The sequence below is a fragment of the Nerophis lumbriciformis genome, linkage group LG12 (assembly GCF_033978685.3).
Source record: "Nerophis lumbriciformis linkage group LG12, RoL_Nlum_v2.1, whole genome shotgun sequence".
NCBI classification, from domain to species: Eukaryota; Metazoa; Chordata; class Actinopteri; order Syngnathiformes; family Syngnathidae; genus Nerophis; species Nerophis lumbriciformis.
In genome coordinates, this window is record NC_084559.2 from 28217251 (window position 1) to 28236633 (window position 19383).

The window sequence follows — 19383 nt, forward strand, 5'->3', positions numbered from 1 at the left end:
TACGTGTGTGCCGCTATGTGCATGTCACGTACGTAACTTTGGGGACTTTGGGGAAATATATGTGCTGTATGAACTTTGGGGAGGTGAACGGTACTTTGGGCTGTGGGATTAAATGTGTTGTGCAGGTGTTTGAGTTGTATTGGCGGGTTATATGGACGGGAGGGGGGAGGTGTTTGTTATGCGGGATTAATTTGTGGCATATTAAATATAAGCCTGGTTGTGTTGTGGCTAATAGAGTATATATATGTCTTGTGTTTATTTACTCTTTTAGTCATTCCCAGCTGAATATCAGGTCCCACCCGTCTCTCACAGCATCTTCCCTATTTGAATCGCTCCCACAGCCCTCTAGTCCTTCACTCTCACTTTCCTCATCCACGAATCTTTCATCCTCGCTCAAATTAATGGGGAAATCGTCGCTTTCTCGGTCCGAATCGCTCTCGCTGCTGGTGGCCATGATTGTAAACAATGTGCGGATGTGAGGAGCTCCACAACCTGTGACGTCACGCTACTCGTCTGCTACTTGGTACAGGCAAGGCTTTTTTATCAGCGACCAAAAGTTGTGACCTTTATTGTCGATGTTCTCTACTAAATCCTTTCAGCAAAAATATGGCAATATCGCGAAATGATCAAGTATGACACATAGAATGGACCTGGTACCCCTGTTTAAATAAGAAAATCGCATTTCAGTAAGCCTTTAAGGGTGTTGGTCCTAAATGATCTCAGTAAGATATTACAGCTTGTTGCTGGGATTTTATGACCTATATTGAGTAAAACATGCTTGAAACTAGAATATCAACTGATGCAAAGCTGTGTCATCAACACTCACAACTATGAAACTACTTTTTTAAAGTAATAATTTCTTACTTCAAGCATGACAAAAAAAAAAATCCATGATGCCAAGCGCATATCATTATGTCAAGATAATGGCGCAAGCATTTACTTAATTTAAGAATATTTTTCAACATATTGAGCAAAAAGGTCTCTCTTTTTTTTGTACCAAGAAAAGTGCACTTGTTATTATGAATCAATCAATCAATGTTTATTTATATAGCCCTAAATCACAAGTGTCTCAAAGGGCTGCACAAGCCACAACGACATCCTGGGTACAAAGCCCACATAAGGGCAAGGAAAAACTCACCCCAGTGGGACATCGATGTGAATGACTATGAGAAACCTTGGAGAGGACCGCATATGTGGGTAATCCCCCCCCCTCTAGGGGAGACCGAATGCAATGGATGTCGAGTGGGTCTGACATAATATTGTGAGAGTCCAGTCCATAGTGGATCCAACATAATAGTAAGAGTCCAGTCCATAGTGGGGCCAGCAGGACACCATCCCGAGCGGAGACGGGTCAGCAGCGCAGAGATGTTCCCAGCCGATGCACAGGCGAGCGGTCCACCCCGGGTCCCGACTCTGGACAGCCAGCACTTCATCCATGGCCACCGGACCTGTGCCCCCCCACCCCCTCCACAAGGAAGAGGGGAGCAGAGGAGAAAAGAAAAGAAACGGCAGATCAACTGGTCTAAAAGGGGGGTCTATTTAAAGGCTAGAGTATACAAATGAGTTTTAAGATGGGACTTAAATGCTTCTACTGAGGTAGCATCTCTAATTGTTGTTATTAGTGAGAATATATTTTGGGTTCATTGAGGTTAGCTAATTTTACTTGTTTTGGAAAGTCTTTACAAGCCGAATTTTCTTGTTCTATCGGCAGATAATTTAGCTTAATTCAAATAAAATACCCCTAGTTTTTGTATGTTTTTTTCTTGTTTTTGAACACAGACTTTTTGCAGTGTATCAATGTAAATCCCAAATTGCATTCGGTTTTAACACATTATGCAATACCTCATTATGTAATAACGCCCCATTTTGTGATCATCTACAGCAATTAGTGATAAAACTTTCGAACTCATTTCATTATAAACGTTTACGCATTTTGTAATAAGTTCTTACACATAGCAAAAGTTCTTACGAATGCGGGTGTTGCACTTTTTCTTGAACAAAATGTAACCATTTGCTGCATAATGTCATGTATTATGTATGTTCAATTCAATTCAAAACTTGGGAGACAAACATTTTTGCAGCAAATTCCTAAAAACCCGAGAGTGCTCTTCAAATGCAGTCAGCAGTCATTTGTTTAGTTTAGTTTAGTTTATTAAGGATCACCATTAGATCCTTAAATACATTAAATACATTTAAAAATGTATTTATTTATTTATTTATTTATTACTGGTTTATTATTTGCTGGTTGTTCCATCTCCATCGTTGGGGTCCCTGCAGGTGGGGTGGGTGGTTCCCGTGGCCCTGTGCAGGGTGGTCCTGCGGCAGCCGATTTGGGTGGGGTGGCCGGGGGGTGGCCTCGCCGCGCTCTCCGGGGTTGGGGGGTGGGCTCGTGGGGGCCCGGTTGCCGGTGGGGCGGGGGCGGTCTTCCCGTCCGGTTGCGGGGAGTCTCTGGGTCCCTCGGGCGGGGCGTCTCGCCTTTCTGCCCGTGTGGGGTGTGGTCTCTCGCTGGCTTGGGGTCTGGCTGTCCCCTGCTTTTCTCGTGCCCTGTCCTCTGCCGGGTGCGTCTGTCTGCGGCCTGCTGCTGGCCCTTGTGGGCGGTACGGTGGGCCGGGCTCTGGGGTTCCTGTCGCTGGCCGGCTTGGCTGTGTGGGGGCGGTGGTCCCTGGTTCCCTGGGCACCACGCCTACTGTTTGTGGGTTGGGCTCTCGGGGGTGATGGGGCCGTGCTCTGGCTCCCACGCACTCTGGGAGTCGAATATATTGTACATACAAATTCACATATGCTCACATACGTACATAGGTACCTACGCTCCCACATACATACACAAATACAGTACATATTTACATACCTAAAGTTCGTACATCCACACGCACATTCAATATACAAACATACACATACACATACTGTACATATACACTCACTGTACAAACACATATACACACTCTGTACATATACATTCACTGTACAAACACATATACACATTCTGTACATATACATTCATTGTACAAACACATATACACATTCTGTACATATACAAGTACATATGCATACTTACACTCATGCACATAATCACGTTTCATCAAACATATATTAACGTTGTTGCCCTAGGGTAAACTGGGTGTAACACATGGCACACTGACAAAGCTTAACCTATTGTTACTATAACAATCTACAAGGTTAATGTAGGTTGCTTCTCTTTCTCCCCCTCCATTTTTCTGCATTCTTTCGTATCTCAAGTTATCATTACGTATATGTATTGTTGCATTTGAACAACTCTATTGTTGATAATAAAGGTAAATTATTGGCATTGTTCATTATCAATAGCGCTATTTCTATTGGTATTTGTATTGATCCATTTGTAGTGTAATAATGCTCATTGTCATTTCTGTATTATTTTTTATTTTTGGCTAACTACTTATTTGCTATTACTTTTACCATCATATTTGTACATGTCGTATTTGCTGATGTTGCTCTATTGTTGTTGTTGTTGTTGTTTGCTGTTGTTGTTTTTGTCTCTCTGTCTAATCCCCCTCTTGTCCCCACAATTTCCCCCTCTGTCTTCTTTTTTTTTCTCTTTCTATCCCCTCCTGCTCCGGCCCGGCTGCACTAAATGATAATATAAATACATTTAATAAAGTCAAATACAAATAAGGCAACAAGAGAAGTATCCTACACTTCTCTTTTGTAAAGTAAATCTGAACAGCCGATATGGGCATCTACATCAACTATATGATTTGCCTGAGAAGCTGGACAGGACACAAAAAAAAAAAAAAAAAAAAAAAAGGATCACCATTAGTCTACACCGCAGTGGAGACTATTCTTCCTGGGGTCCAGGCAAAAAACATCACACAATCACTAAACAAACGATTACAATGCAGTACCACATGATCAATAATAATATGTTGTAATACAAAAATAGCAACAACAAAAAACAAAAAAACAATAACTTGTAGTTCACATAATAATGTTCATACCAGAAATAAAAAAGAGCAATATAAAAATATATATATATATTTTTTGTACCAAAGACAAACAATATTTTAAGTGACGAAAAAGTAGCATAATGAATAAAATATGACATAAAGTACATACAAAATCAAGATAATATTGATATAAAACGATGTGGAGGTTGCCTCCTGGCAGCTCCACTGTCAGACACGGCACAGGAGCCAAGCATGCAGGTTTTAACAAGGTTTTAATAAACATGGGTTTTTAACAAAAGTTTTCTCTCCTGAAGGACGCGACTTTTCAGCCACGTCCGTATCCTCTCTCCTCTCCTGCTCCCGGCCACTTACTGTTAAAGACAACAGATGATTAGATTAACACGTACCACCTGTGAAATCTAATCACCTGCCAGCTGTGTCTCGCCGTCAGCACTGCCACGCCCCCGTCTGATGGTGCTCTGTCCTCAGCACCATGGACAGAGGCGGTGACCTTTGCTCCTGCAGGCAGCGCTGGCCACATCTCCCTCCACAAACGAGAACCGGAAACAATATTGAATTTAAGCAAAAAAATAAATCAATGGAAGATAAATGAACCAGCCATGACGTTAGGTACAATCTAGAATAATCTCTTTCCGAAATACTTCTCTTCTCAGTCTATTCTTAAAACCCACTCTGCTGGTGTTAAACTTTGTTATTTATTCCAGTGGTGTTCCTCAAGGTTCCATTTTAGGTATTCTCTTTTTCATCATTTGGCTATAGCCCATTGGTGACCCACGAGTTCAGTTAAAAAAACATGTCACATTTTCGCAGCATATTCTTAAAAGCACTAGAGTGCTGTCATTAAGATGATCTTTGACTAGCTTTTTTTGCAGAAATTCCTTAAAAACAGCAGAGTGCTTCTGTAACTGACACAATAGACAAAAATCAAATGTATTCTGTAGAGAATTAAAGTGAAGGGGGAAGTCCGCCCTCCCCGTCCTTAGCTTTCTGGAAATGTGGCCCCCAAAACTATTTAGTTTATCACATTTGATACCTTAAATAGAAAAACTATCAGACCTATTTTCTACATAAGAGTTCATTTTAAGAACCTATAAGGATGTTTTATTGGTCAAATAAATGTAAATGTAACTATATTGTTTACTGTTACGGCGCACGCGCAGTCTGCTTCTCCCTCCTCTGTGGGAGCACCTAGAGGCTCCGCTGACAGCGAGCTCGGACACGCCCCTGCTGGCGCTGAGAGCAGCACGCCCACGCAGCTACAAGTCTGTAGACAATCAGCAATCCGCACACCTGGAACTGATCACTGGTGAGCTGCTTAAAGGACCAGTGGACCCAGGGATCCTTGCGGGAACTTAGTTCTCAAATGGTGTACCGTAAGCGACAAGCTTTATGCTCTATCCTTGTTTCTTCTCTGTGGCTTGATTTGTTCCTTGTCTTCTCCCGTGTTTCTGCAGTGTTTTCCTTAAGTTGCCCTGGATCTCGACTGCCTCCCTCGCTCCTTGACTCCTCGCTCGCCCCTGGACTCTGACGCCTCTCTCTCGCCCCGGAACACCTGCCTGCCCTATGGACTGCCTCGTTCCTTCGCTCTCATCAACACTTGGTAACACACACTTCAGCTAACTACACACATAGCCTCACACACACACACTCTTGGGTTTGACACACTCCATTTCCTTAGGTTAGCTTATTTGTTAGTATTGTTTTGTATTATTATATATATATTGATTATATATATATAATAAATTATTGTACATCCTTCCCCTTGGTGTCTATTGCCGTCATCTCCCCTTAATCAAACACAACATTTACAACAGTGGAGAATGTGATCGCAAGCTAAGACAAAAGTTGCACAAATGAAGGATTACTGACATGAAAATAAGCAGTGCACTGAAATATTGGAAGACAATATCGATTGTTGTTATGATAGTAAACTTTACATGATACTACAAATAAAAGACATGAATACAAATATAAAACAGAAAAAAATAGTTTATTCCATCAATGATCAATTTGCATGTTGTTTTTCCAAAAATGTTGTGATGACAATCTAAACATTAGCTGCATTGCGTTGCTGCTAAAGTTTTTTCAAATATGCAACAAATTGTAAAGAAGTGCAGCACCAAATTATTACAAAATACGTTCAAGAATGTTATAACAAAATGCAGCTGATTATTACATAATGAGGAGAAATTGTACTACATTATTACATAACGCGATGTTACGCACGCCTTTAAAACATTTCAAATGCTTGCATTATTTTAGATTGTGTGACTGCTAAGTTTTGCTGGTCTAAAGAATTTGCAGTCGCTTTAGCAAACAGATGGCCCTTTTCATAGTTCTTTTCTTCCTCTTCGTATGTTTTAAAAGTCTGCAAACCATTTTCTTGAACTCCCCCTGCCCCTATGTTAAAGCCCCTATTGTATATTTAAAGACCGGCAACCCCTCACCCTAATTCTACTGCTCTCAACTGCAATTCATGCTCATCTATGCTTGTGTTGAGGCCCGAAATAACGGCAATGACCGCCAGCCAAAAGCCTTTATCGTGTAAAGACGAGCGCAAATATTCACAAAGAAAATATGTCATATGGCCGAAACATGTTTGGGGTGTGTCTTCACATGATAGATCGACCTCAGACCTCCACCAAGGTTGAATTGTTAAGAAGTTAAAACAAACAAAAACATGTTTGTCCATCTCAAATGTATGGCCCGCAAAATGAAGTTGCTAAGTATAAAAATTTGCTGCAATGTATTAATGAAAGAAACTGCTGTTCTATATGTGTCCACTGGATGTCGCAATACCAATTCCAGTGTAACCACGTCACACATCCCACTGTTTAAAGGTGACGTGTCAGCTGACTTAAAGTGCCCTTTGGATTAGCTGCCGCTACTCCAATCAGCGCAAGTGCAAGCAATCAGCTGCTCCTGTTGTGGCTGGCGACAGACTAATGTTGTAGTGACGCACAATACCTTTTTTTATTGTAAATTATCTACTCAACAAATAAAGAAAACGAAACTGTAAGATGCAAAGACTTAAGTCAATATACTGTAACCATGATATTTGTAGTTAGAATTCCGTGCAGCGCTTGCAATTTGTTGACGGCCCGATGAGCACCCTGAACTCCATTGTAAAAATGTGTGTTTCTACATTTGTTGTTTGTTCTATTTTATTTTGTGCTTATATCTACCATGTTCACATTGGTTAAGTTTGTACAAACCCAGTTTCCATATGAGTTGGGAAATTGTGTTAGATGTATATATAAACGGAATACAATGATTTGCAAATCCTTTTCAACCCATATTCAATTGAATGCACTACAAAGACAAGATATTTGATGTTCAAACACATAAACTTTCTTTTTTTTTTTTTGCAAATAATAATTAACTTAGAATTTCATGACTGCAACACGTGCCAAAGTAGTTGGGAAAGGGCATTTTCACCACTGTGTTACATCACCTTTTCTTTTAACAAGACTCAATAAACGATTGGGAACTGAGGAAACTAATTGTTGAAGCTTTGAAAGTGGAATTCTTTCCCATTCTTGTTTTATGTACAGCTTCAGTCGTTCAACAGTCCGGGGTCTCTGCTGTCATATTTTACGCTTCATAATGCGCCACACATTTTCGATGGGAGACAGGTCTGGACTGCAGGCGGTCCAGGAAAGTACCCGCACTCTTTTTTTACGAAGCCACGCTGTTGTAACACGTGCTGAATGTGGCTTGGCATTGTCTTGCTGAAATAAGCAGGGGCGTCCATGAAAAAGATGGCGCTTAGATGGCAGCATATGTTGTTCCAAAACCTGTATGTACCTTTCAGCATTAATGGTGCCTTCACAGATGTGTAAGTTACCCGTGCCTTGGGCACTAATGCACCCCCATACCATCACAGATGCTGGCTTTTGAACTTTGCGCCGATAACAGTCTGGATGGTTCGCTTCCCCTTTGGTCCGGATGACACGATGTCGAATATTTCCAAAAACAATTTGAGATGTGGACTCATCAGACCACAGAACACTTTTCCACTTTGCATGAGTCCATCTTAGATGATCTCGGGCTCAGAGAAGCCGGCAGCGTTTCTGGATGTTGTTGATAAATGGCTTTCGCTTTGCATAGTAGAGCTTTAACTTGCACTTACAGATGTAGCGACAAACTGTATTTAGTGATAGTGGTTTTCTGAAGTGTTCCTGAGCCCATGTGGTGATATCCTTTAGAGATTGATGTCGGTTTTTGATACAGTGCCATCTGAGGGATCGAAGGTCACGGTCATTAATGTTGGTTTCCGGCATTATGGACCGTAGATGTTGAAATCCCTAAATTTCTTGCAATTGCACTTTGAGAAACATTGTTCTTAAACTGTTTGCACACGCAGTTGTGGACAAAGGGGTGTACCTCGCCCCATCCTTTCTTGTGAAAGACTGAGCATTTTTTGGGAAGCTGTTTTTATACCCAATCATGGCACCCACCTGTTCCCAACCCACCTGTTCCCAATTAGCCTGCACACCTGTGGGATGATCCAAATAAGTGTTTGATGAGCATTCCTCAACTTTATTAGTATTTATTGCCACCTTTCCCCAATTCTTTGTCACGTGTTGCTGGCATCAAATTCTAAAGTTAATGATTATTTGCAAAAAAAAAAGTTTATCAGTTTGAACATCAAATATGTTGTCTTTGTAGCATATTCAACTGAATATGGGTTGAAAATGTATTGCAAATCATTGTATTCCGTTTATATTTACATCTAACACAATTTCCCAACTCATATGGAAACGGGGTTTGTAGTTATGTTACGTTTAATTCAGCTATTATGGTGTCATTTTGACAATTGTTTTGATTATATTATAATTGTAATATTTGCATTTAAGTCCCATCTTAAAACTCATTTGTATACTCTAGCCTTTAAATAGACCCCCCTTTTAGACCAGTTGATCTGCCATTTATTTTATTTTATGCTCTGCCCCCCTCTCCCTCATGGAGGTGGGGAGGCACAGGTCCGGTGGCCACGGTTGAAGTGCTGGCTGTCCAGAGTCGGGACTCAGGGTGGACCGCTCGCCTGTGCATCGGTTGGGGACATCTCTGCGCTGCTGACCTGTCTCCGCTCGGGATGGTCTCCTGCTGGCCCCACTATGGACTGGACTCTCACTATTATGTTAGATCCACTATGGACTGGACTTTCACAATATTATTCTAGATCCACTCGACGTCCGTTGCACTGGTCGGGGAGGGTCGTCCACATCTGCGGTCCTCTCCAAGGTTTCTCATTGTCATCCCACTGGGTTGAGTTTTTCCTTGCCCTGATGTGGGTTCTGAACCGAGGATGTCGTTGTGGCTTGTGCAGCCCTTTGAGACACTTGTGATTTAGGGCTATATAAATAAACATTGATTGAATGATGCTAAATGAATGTGTTGTGGCAGTTGCAGGTGTCACCAATGCGGCAGTTTGAGGAAACACTCGGTTGCTTTTCCAAACATTTTTAATGGTAACCTGCCCACATGAGAATGCTAAACAGGAAGTGTTTTAAGTTTAATGGCTTTGTAGATGCACTGAGACAAAGTCTAAGTTCATTGTGTCCTTCATAATGTTTTGAAACAGCACTAATTTTTCCTTCAGAATTTTCAACTAACTTGGAAGTATTTTGCCAAGAGGATTCTTTGTCAAGTGTACATTTTCAAAATGTGCTATTTTTGGAGTTGTCTTTCTTTTAAAGTGATTATGCCATGATTTTACCAGTCCGGCTTGTGTCGAAATAGATTTTCCTCCGTGCAGCCCCTGAGCCAAAATGAGTTTGACACCCGTGGTCTATCTGCATGTACAGTATGTGAGTGAAACCCACCTGTTATCCAATGCAAACTCTTAAAGAGGGCATAAAAAGGGGTCGTAAAACCCACTTTTTTTTGCTTGTTGGCCCTAGGGATAGATATTGTTTAAAATGTAACTGATACTAGTACCAAATCAGTACTTTAAAAATGGTGACGGTGCTTCAAAAATGTTAAACATGCACATTTTTGTGAAAAAAAAAAATTCCCAATGTTTTTTTATTTTGGGGAAAATTTGTGACATTCAAGTTGAGTAGTAATTCAAATACCCCAATAACATAAATTAAATGAGAACACAAAAATCCATCAAAAAATAAGAAATTCGAAAATAATTGCAGGAATATATCTGTACTACACAAAGAATGTGTAAAAAAACGACTCACTGTGCTTGAGTTGTAATGTTTGTTACTCAAAATTCCATTTGTTCCTGAATGCAACCTTGCTCGCCATATTGTCATTGGTGTCTCCAAAGGAAGTTCTGTTTTTCTTCTTTTTATGGTTCACCGTTCACCTCCCCAAAGTTCATACAGCACATATATTTCCCCAAAGTCCCCAAAGTTACATAAGTGACATGCACATAGCGGCACGCACGTATGGGCAAGCGATCAAATGTTTGGAAGCTGCAGCTGCATGCATACTCACGGTACCGCGTCCGCGCATCCAACTCAAAGTCCTACTGGTAAGAGTCTCTGTTGTCCCAGTTTTCCACAGGCCAATGGTAAAGCTTGACTGTCATCTTCCGGGAATGTAAACAATGAAACACCGGCTGTGTTTGTGTTGCTGCAGTCGGCCGCAATACACCGCTTACCACCTACAGTTTTCTTCTTTGCTGTCTCCATTGTTCATTGAACAAATTGCAAAAGATTCACCAACACAGATGTACAGAATACTGTGGAATTTTGTGATGAAAACAGACGACTTAATAGCTGGCCACCATGATGTCCTAAAATGTCCTCTACAATCCGTGACGTCACGCGCTGACGTCATCATACCGAGACGTTTTCAGCAGGATATTTTGTGCGAAATTTAAAATTGCACTTTAGTAAGCTAACCGTGCTCTCACTGGAATGCCGACTGACAAGATGTTGATAAATTCCCGTTTAGATGAAGAATGACTCATAATCCTTGTGAATAAAAAAAAAAAGGGGTGGAACAAAGCGTCTTTTCGTGTCTTTCTCACCATCTCTGCGCCTATGTTGGCCGCCAAAGTTGACCAACTTGTCGGATTATGTCCTCATCCTTCTACAATCCAGGTCAGAGGCATGATTTATGATCGAGAATAAACTTTCACAAGCTCCAAGGCGAGGAAGCAGTACACCAGCTGATGATGTCAACATAACAACATAAGTTAGTTAGCTCTCTGTGATCACAGAGCTGCTAAAAATACTTAGTCTGCGTTAGCGCTTGTAATAACAATATCGCTAGTATTTAATATTCAGGTCCCTAAATGTAAATGGAGTAATGTTGGCAGTTTTTGGATGGTTATTTAGAGGGCTTAATGGGCTGGATAGTGGATCTCCCTATGACTTTTATTCATGTTTATTTACGATTTAAAATGCATTAAAAGTAGAAAAATGTGTGTTCTTGTCTTTCATAACGATCCCCATCCAACGCCCTTGACGCGAATCCCTTAGGGGTGATGGACGGACGGGCAGCGCCTGAAGAGCTGCAGCCTGCCACCGTAGCCCCCACTCCCTCCCCTCTGTTGCAAGATCTATGTTGTAATATGTATATGTGCTTTGCTATGGAGGTTTTTACCCACTCAAGACTGGGCCCCCTTAGGAGTCAAGTCTAGATTGTATTTTTTTACTCATCCTCCCCCCAGCGTTTACCTTTTTTCCCATCTTTTACGGGGCGCCTTGTGGCGACCCATCAGTGTTCCTGTTCTGTAACCCTGTACACTGTTTGTTTGTCTAATCTTGAATGGGTTTTTGCTGAAAACTAAGTTTTGTTGTACTTGTGCAATGACAATAAAGACCTACATACCTAAACAACATCCACATCAAACATTGGACACAATGTATGTGTCTGTGACTCATCACAATTAAAAGCTAAGGTGTAGCGTTATTGCCCTCTACTGGTCAAATGATCACCAGCATGACCATGTGTCAGAGTTTGTAGGTGCTGAACCCCAAGATGCAGAGAAGGCGGAAGGCGTTGTGCAAGAAAACATGATTTAATTAAACACTATGGCAAAACAACAAAGAAAAAGGTAACAAAAGGCGCGCACAAGGCGGAGAACAAAATTAACTAAAATAGCACAGAGGCTAACTGTGGACAAGAAACCAAAACACTTACTGTGACACGAAGGAACTAGGACATGAGCAGAGTGAAACAAAAGTAGACAGAGCTACAACGACACGTGTTAAGACAGGTAGTAGTGACAATGATCCAGCAGTGACTGGAGGGTAGGGCAGGTATAAATAGCAGCTGGCTGATTGACACCAGGTGTGGCCAGGTGCCAATCAGCCACAGCTGAAGGGACACAGCACTCAGGGAGAAACAGGAAACAGAACCAAAATAAGAGCGTTGACAGGAAATGACAGAGGAAAAACTAAAACTTGACCAAACTGTCAGGGACAAGCCTGACAGTAGCCCCCCTTCCTATAACGGATACCAGACGTTCTAGGAACCCCCCCCAAAAAACAGTCCAAAGTCACGGGAGGGTGGAGGGAGGACAAGGAGGTGGGCCACCAGGCCAAGTGTCCCCGCAACCAGCGGGGAAGAGTTAGGTGGCGACGGCGAGTTGAACGCCGCCGCAATTGGCGAGGCGGCTCGACCGCCGGCATGGGAGGACCCACCGGAGACGATGGTGGCGCCCTCTGCTGGCCCACCGGAGAAGATGGTGGCGCCCTCTGCTGGCCCACCGGAGAAGATGGCGGTGGCGCCCTCTGCTGGCCCACCGGAGAAGATGGCGGTGGCGCCCTCTGCTGGCCCACCGGAGTGCATGGTGGCGGCGTCTGTTGGCTCACCGGAGAGGAGGATGGTGGCGCCCTCTGCTGCTGGCCCACCGGAGAAGAGGATGGCGGTGCCCTCTGCTGCTGGCCCACCGGAGAAGAGGATGGTGGCGCCCTCTGCTGCTGGCCCACCGGAGAAGAGGATGGTGGCGCCCTCTGCTGCTGGCCCACCGGAGAAGAGGATGGTGGCGCCCTCTGCTGCTGGCCCACCGGAGAAGAGGATGGTGGCGCCCTCTGCTGCTGGCCCACCGGAGAGGAGGATGGTGGCGCCGTCAGCTGCTGGCCCACCGGAGAGGAGGATGGTGGCGCCGTCTGCTGCTGGCCCACCGGAGAGGAGGATGGTGGCGCCGTTGGTTGTAGACCCACCGGAGTGCATGGTGGCGTCTGCCGGCCCACCGGACTGCATGGTGGCGTCTGCCGGCCCATCGGACTGCATGGTGGCGTCTGCCGGCCCACCGGACTGCATGGTGGCGTCTGCCGGCCCACCGGACTGCATGGTGGCGTCTGCCGGCCCACCGGACTGCATGGTGGCGTCTGCCGGCCCACCGGACTGCATGGTGGCGTCTGCCGGCCCACCGGACTGCATGGTGGCGTCTGCCGGCCCACCGGACTGCATGGTGGCGTCTGCCGGCCCACCGGACTGCATGGTGGCGTCTGCCGGCCCACCGGAGTGCATGGTGGCGCCGTAGGTTGCAGACCCACCGGAGATGATGGCGCCGTCTCTTGCAGACCCACTGGGGCGAGAAGTAGCTGTGCCTCCCCAGCTGCACTGCTACTCATAGCCCCTCCCCCAAGGGACGGATCCCAGACGTCCCCAGATAGGACCACAGACGACAGGGGTGGGAGGGAGAGGGCTTGAAAAGCGGCCAAACTTTTCTTCAGATTAGCCATTAAGTCCAAAACTTTGTTAAGCGGGTAGGGCAGGTATAAATAGCAGCTGGCTGATTGACACCAGGTGTGGCCAGGTGCCAATCAGCCACAGCTGAAGGGACACAGCACTCAGGGAGAAACAGGAAACAGAACCAAAATAAGAGCGTTGACAGGAAATGACAGAGGAAAAACTAAAACTTGACCAAACTGTCAGGGACAAGCCTGACACCATGAATACAAAAGACATCACAAAGTCCGCAATTTCAATACAAAACGAACTAAATATCTCGATGCACAATATCAAAGATTTGAACAAGTTTTATAATGAAGCTTACTCGTTTGGATTTCTACCATTGTCCGTCGCTTAAAAGGTCCGACAGAAAACAATGACTCGAGCACTTGTTTGGGGCAGAATATTCATACCTTGTTGTCCAGTTGCTGTTAAAAGTTCAACTTTCGCAACTTATTTAGATTATTTTCAGGATTCTCACAGTTTGAATCAACCAATCAATCAATCAATGTTTATTTATATAGCCCTAAATCACAAGTGTCTCAAAGGGCTGCACAAGCCACAACGACATCCTCGGTACAGAGCCCACATAAGGGCAAGGAAAAACTCACCCCAGTGGGACGTCGATGTCAATGACTATGAGAAACCTTGGAGAGGACCGCATATGTGGGTAGCCCCCTCCCCTTTTGGGGGGACACATTGCAATGGATGTCGAGTGGGTCTGACATAATATTGTGAGAGTCCAGTCCATAGTGGATCCAACATAATAGTAAGAGTCCAGTCCTTAGTGGGGCCAGCAGGAAACCATCTCGAGCGGAGACGGGTCAGCAGCGCAGAGATGTTCCCAACCGATGCACAGGCGAGCGGTCCACCCCGGGTCCCGACTCTGGACAGCCAGCACTTCATCCATGGCCACCGGACTGGTTTCATCAGGCCTATTTCGGTGATGATTTATACTATGAATTGATTAACGTGGACCCCGACTTAAACAAGTTGAAAAACGTATTGGGGTGTTACCTTTTAGTGGTCAGTTGTACGGAATATGTACTGTACTGTGCAATCTACTCATAAAAGTCTCAATCAATCAATCAATGTCTGGCCAAATGAAAAGCTTTGGCGGCCGCCAGTTGACCAGGCCTGATTCATGGCATTGCCACTTTAAGGAGTACTGACACTACTACTTTCCTTTGCCATGCTTTAGTTTGTGAAGCTTTCATCCAACACTTAGCCCTGTAACACATGCTAGTAGTTTTAGGTGTCTACATTGTATACACATGCAAAATGGGCATTTTTGTTTTTGACTTGTAACAGAGTAACACTGATAAAGTAATTGGTCGACAGATTTTTTTTTACCCTCTCTTAGCCAGACATGATTCTGTAGTATACACGTGTGGCAAATGTTAAGCCATTTAACAGAAAACATCTTTAAGTCGATCAATGCTGTTCATGCCACCGCACCTCCCTTTGAACTGTACTGTGTGTGTGATATTCAAGACTTTAAGTGGACTCGGAGAATTCTGTGACGGGTATTGTGTGTGTGTGTTAGGCCTGTGCTGGGAGCGCTGCCGTGAATTATGGCTGACCCATGATGACCCCGGGCCCCAATACCCATATCTGTGGAAACCTCTGTCATCTGGTTCGCATCGGACTCCAATTGGGGAGTATAAGGGGGTTGGGCGCTCCCTCAGACTCTGCAACAAGTGAATGAAAAAAGCAAACAAAACTTTAGTTTGTAATCATTAATACTGACTTTAAGATGGTTTGCTGATGGCTCAAGTGGCGCTCACGAGATTGGACACCCTCACATGTACCTAAACTGAAGATTCATTGATCACCTCAGCAAAAAGTAGCCAGAATATAATGGGAAATGATTGGCAGATTCATTTTCAGTAGGAGAATATACATAAAGAGAACTTGTTAGTGAAATGTTGCTAACCTGGACGATGTAGGTCCTTTAAGTCACTCTCATTGTACACACAGCACATGAAGGATATACGATACATTGATAAAACATTCCTGCATTCAAACATTCATTCTGCTTTCTGATAACTGACTGGGATGATTATTTGTTAAAAAAAATGAAAATAAAAAAACTTCTGCATAAAGTCAAATCTAATCCTTTCCATCCTTCCTGTAGGATACAGAATGTCCCTGACCATGTTCTTTGAAACACTTGCAGCAGCTCTGCAGTAGAAAACTACACTCTTCTGATTTGGTGGTGCTGCCCTCTCCTGGAACTCACTAGTCTTGTTTTGCCACAATAAATCAACATTAATCTTTGTATAGCATATATCAGTTGCAAAAATGCTCATTTGCTTTGCGTTTGTGTGTAATAAAAAAAATATGTACAGTAATCATTCTTCAGTACTATAATAAATAAATAATAAATAGATAAAAAAATAAAAAATAAAAATAAAAATAATAAATAAATAATAAATAAATAATAAATAAATAATAAATAAATAATAAATAAATAATAAATAAATAAAGAAGTTATGTTGCAATCATCAACTCTTATACTGTTGTTGATTGATTTCTGTTATTTTGAATATTTTTTGTTTTTGTTTCATTATTTAATGAGACCTTTGTATTTCAATCATGCTCCTTACTTTCCCCTTATTTCAACAACACTGTCCATCCATCCATCCATCCATCCATTTTCTACCGCTTGTCCCTTTCGGAGTCGCTGTCAATTCATATAATTCGCGCCACCAGGAGATTATGTATATGCCTGCGGTTAGTTAGTTAGTTAGTTAGTTAATTACCGTATTTTCCGCACTATAAGGCGCACCGGATTATTAGCCGCACCTTCTATGAATTACATATTTCATAATTTTGTCCACCAATAAGCCGCCCCGGACTATAAGCCGCGCCTACGCTGCGCTAAAGTGAATGTCAAAAAAACGCTGCGCTAAAGTGAATGTCAAAAAAACAGTCAGATAGTTCAGTCAAACTTTAATAATATATTGAAAACCAGCGTTCTAACAACTCTGTCCCAAAATGTACGCAAATGTGCAATCACAAACATAGTAAAATTCAAAATGGTGTAGAGCAATAAATAGCAACATAATGTTGCTCGAACGTTAATGTCACAACACACAAAATAAACATAGCGCTCACCTTCTGAAGTTATTCTTCATTCGTAAATCCTTCGAATTCTTCGTCTTCGGTGTCCGAATTGAAAAGTTGCGCAAGCGTGGGATCCAAAAATGGCCGGCTCCGTCTCGTCGAAGTCATCGGATTCAGTGTCGCTGTTGTTGTGCAGCAGTTCTGTGAATCCTGCCTTCCGGAAAGCTCGGACCACAGTTGTGACCGAAATATCTGCCCAGGCATTTACGATCCACTGGCAGATGTTGGCGTATGTCGTCCGGCGCTGTCTGCCCGTCTTAGTGAAGGTGTGTTCGCCTTCGGAGCTGTGTGAAAAAAGCCACCCGGCCTCTTCGCGTAAACTTCCCTTAACCACTCGCTCATCTTTTCTTCATCCATCCATCCCTTCGAGTTAGCTTTTATGATGACGCCGGCTGGAAAGGTCTCTTTTGGCAAGGTCTTCCTTTTGAATATCACCATGGGTGGAAGTTAGCATGGCAAGCTAGAACCACAGTGAAGGATGACTTCTCATTCCCTGTGGTGCGAATATTCACCGTACGTGCTCCCGTTCCACAGTGCGGTTCACAGGAATATCAGTTGCTGTGAAATACGGTAGTAATCCGTGTGCGGATGGAGAGATTGCGTCTTTTTATGAACCGGATCCTTGTCGCGTAGTAGGAGCCATTTTGTGGTCTTTACAGATGTAAACAGGAAATGAAACGTACGGTGATATCCGCGCGTTTTTTCTTCTTCTTCCGGGGGCGGGTGGTAAGAAGCGCTTCCTGTTCTATGGGGGCGGGTGCTTTCCTTGGCGGTTGCTTGCGTAGAAGAAGAAGCGCTTCCTGTTCTACCGGGAAAAAAGATGGCGGCTGTTTACCGAAGTTGCGAGACCGAAACTTTATGAAAATGAATCGTAATAAAGCGCACCGGGTTATAAGGCGCACTGTCAGCTTTTGAGAAAAATTGTGGTTTTTAGGTGCGCCTTATAGTGCGGAAAATACGGTAGTTAGCAACATCCATCCATCCATTTTCTACCACTTGTCCCGTTCGGGGTCGCGGGGGGTGCTGGAGCTTAGCAACATCCATCCATCCATTTTCTACCGCTTATTCCCTTCGGAGTCGCGGGGGGCGCTGGAGCCTATCTCAGCTACAATCGGGCGGAAGGCGGTGTACACCCTGGACAAGTCGCCATCTCATCGCAGGGCCAACACAGATAGACAGACAACATTCACACTCACATTCACACACTAGGGCCAATTTAGTGTTGCCAATCAACCTATCCCCAGGTGCATGTCTTAGGAGGTGGGAGGAAGCCGGAGTACCCGGAGGGAACCCACGCAGTCACGGGGAGAACATGCAAACTCCACACAGAAAGATCCCGAGGCCGGGATTGGACTCACGACTACTCAGGACCTTCGTATTGTGAGGCAGACGCACTAACCCCTCTTCCACCGTGCTTAGCAACATAACATAACCAAAATAATTATTGGCTGATTTTGATGAAACTTTCTGGAAATGTCAGCACGTGATAAAGAAAAAGTGATTATATTTTAGGGATGAGCCGGTGTTCTGAAAAAAATTGCTGCTTCATAAAACATTGCAAGTTGCGTATACTACGATAGTTAGCAACATTAGTAATGGACGGATTTGGATGAAAGTTTCAGTGAATGTCCGAAATAGGCCCCGGAACATGTGCTTTGGGAGTTTTTATCATTATTCATTTGAGTTTGTCATATTGTTGACATTCATTGTGTCACCATACAATAAAACAAACATCCAGCCATACATTTTTGCATTTTTAATCAAGGTTTACAATGTTTTTGTTTTGGTTTGTTTCTTGGTATGTAAACTAATCCTAAACATAACCACAATATAGCAAAGGTTTTTTTTTACCTTAATTGCTATGGTTATTTGATTCGAGTAAATCTCTAGCGTTGGTGCGCATGCGTGTGCACGCTAAGTAGTATTGGGTAGCAAATTCTTATGGGTAGCACTTATTCTCAGAACACCAGAACATTGTCTGGAATTTTGGATTTTTTCAGGGGGGTTATTTTACTATTTGGAATAGGGCCTGGAAAAATATGCACTCTCCTAGTGATTATAGTTTCCTCTGCCAGGACTCAGCGGTTTTGTAATTAATTAATTACTTTGTTAGTTAGCAACATAAATCAACTGACAATGTGAAAATCGTTCTTGTGATGCATTCACTGACTATTTGCAATCTGCAATTACTCTTAACTTCTTTTTTACACATCCAAGGTGCATTCAAGAACCATGGGAAGTTGCAATATTTGGCATCAATTGCCACAAAAGATCATTTTAAGTTATAGATCGGTCATTCTCAATAATTATTTACATGTCTTATGGTCTTATGTCTTGTTTTTTGGGGGTTTTTTTAGAAAGAGGAAACATTTATGTGTTTGCGATTGAGTGTAAATGACGTTTACCGTCATTGTTCTGGCTCGACCACTTGGGGAGATTTAGGATTTCAACCAGCTGCCTTACAATCCTCAAGAGGTCAAAAGTTTGGATTAAAAAATCATTTTTTTAAGGATTCTTTACTACCAACTATTTTTTAAGGATTAATTGGGCAATATGACCTGGTGGAGGTCTGGTTTTTGGATCGATGTTGCTCATTTCAGTATGTGTAGTAAAACAAAGTTGATTATATTAGCATGAAAGTCATGATGCAAAGAAAGAAAGT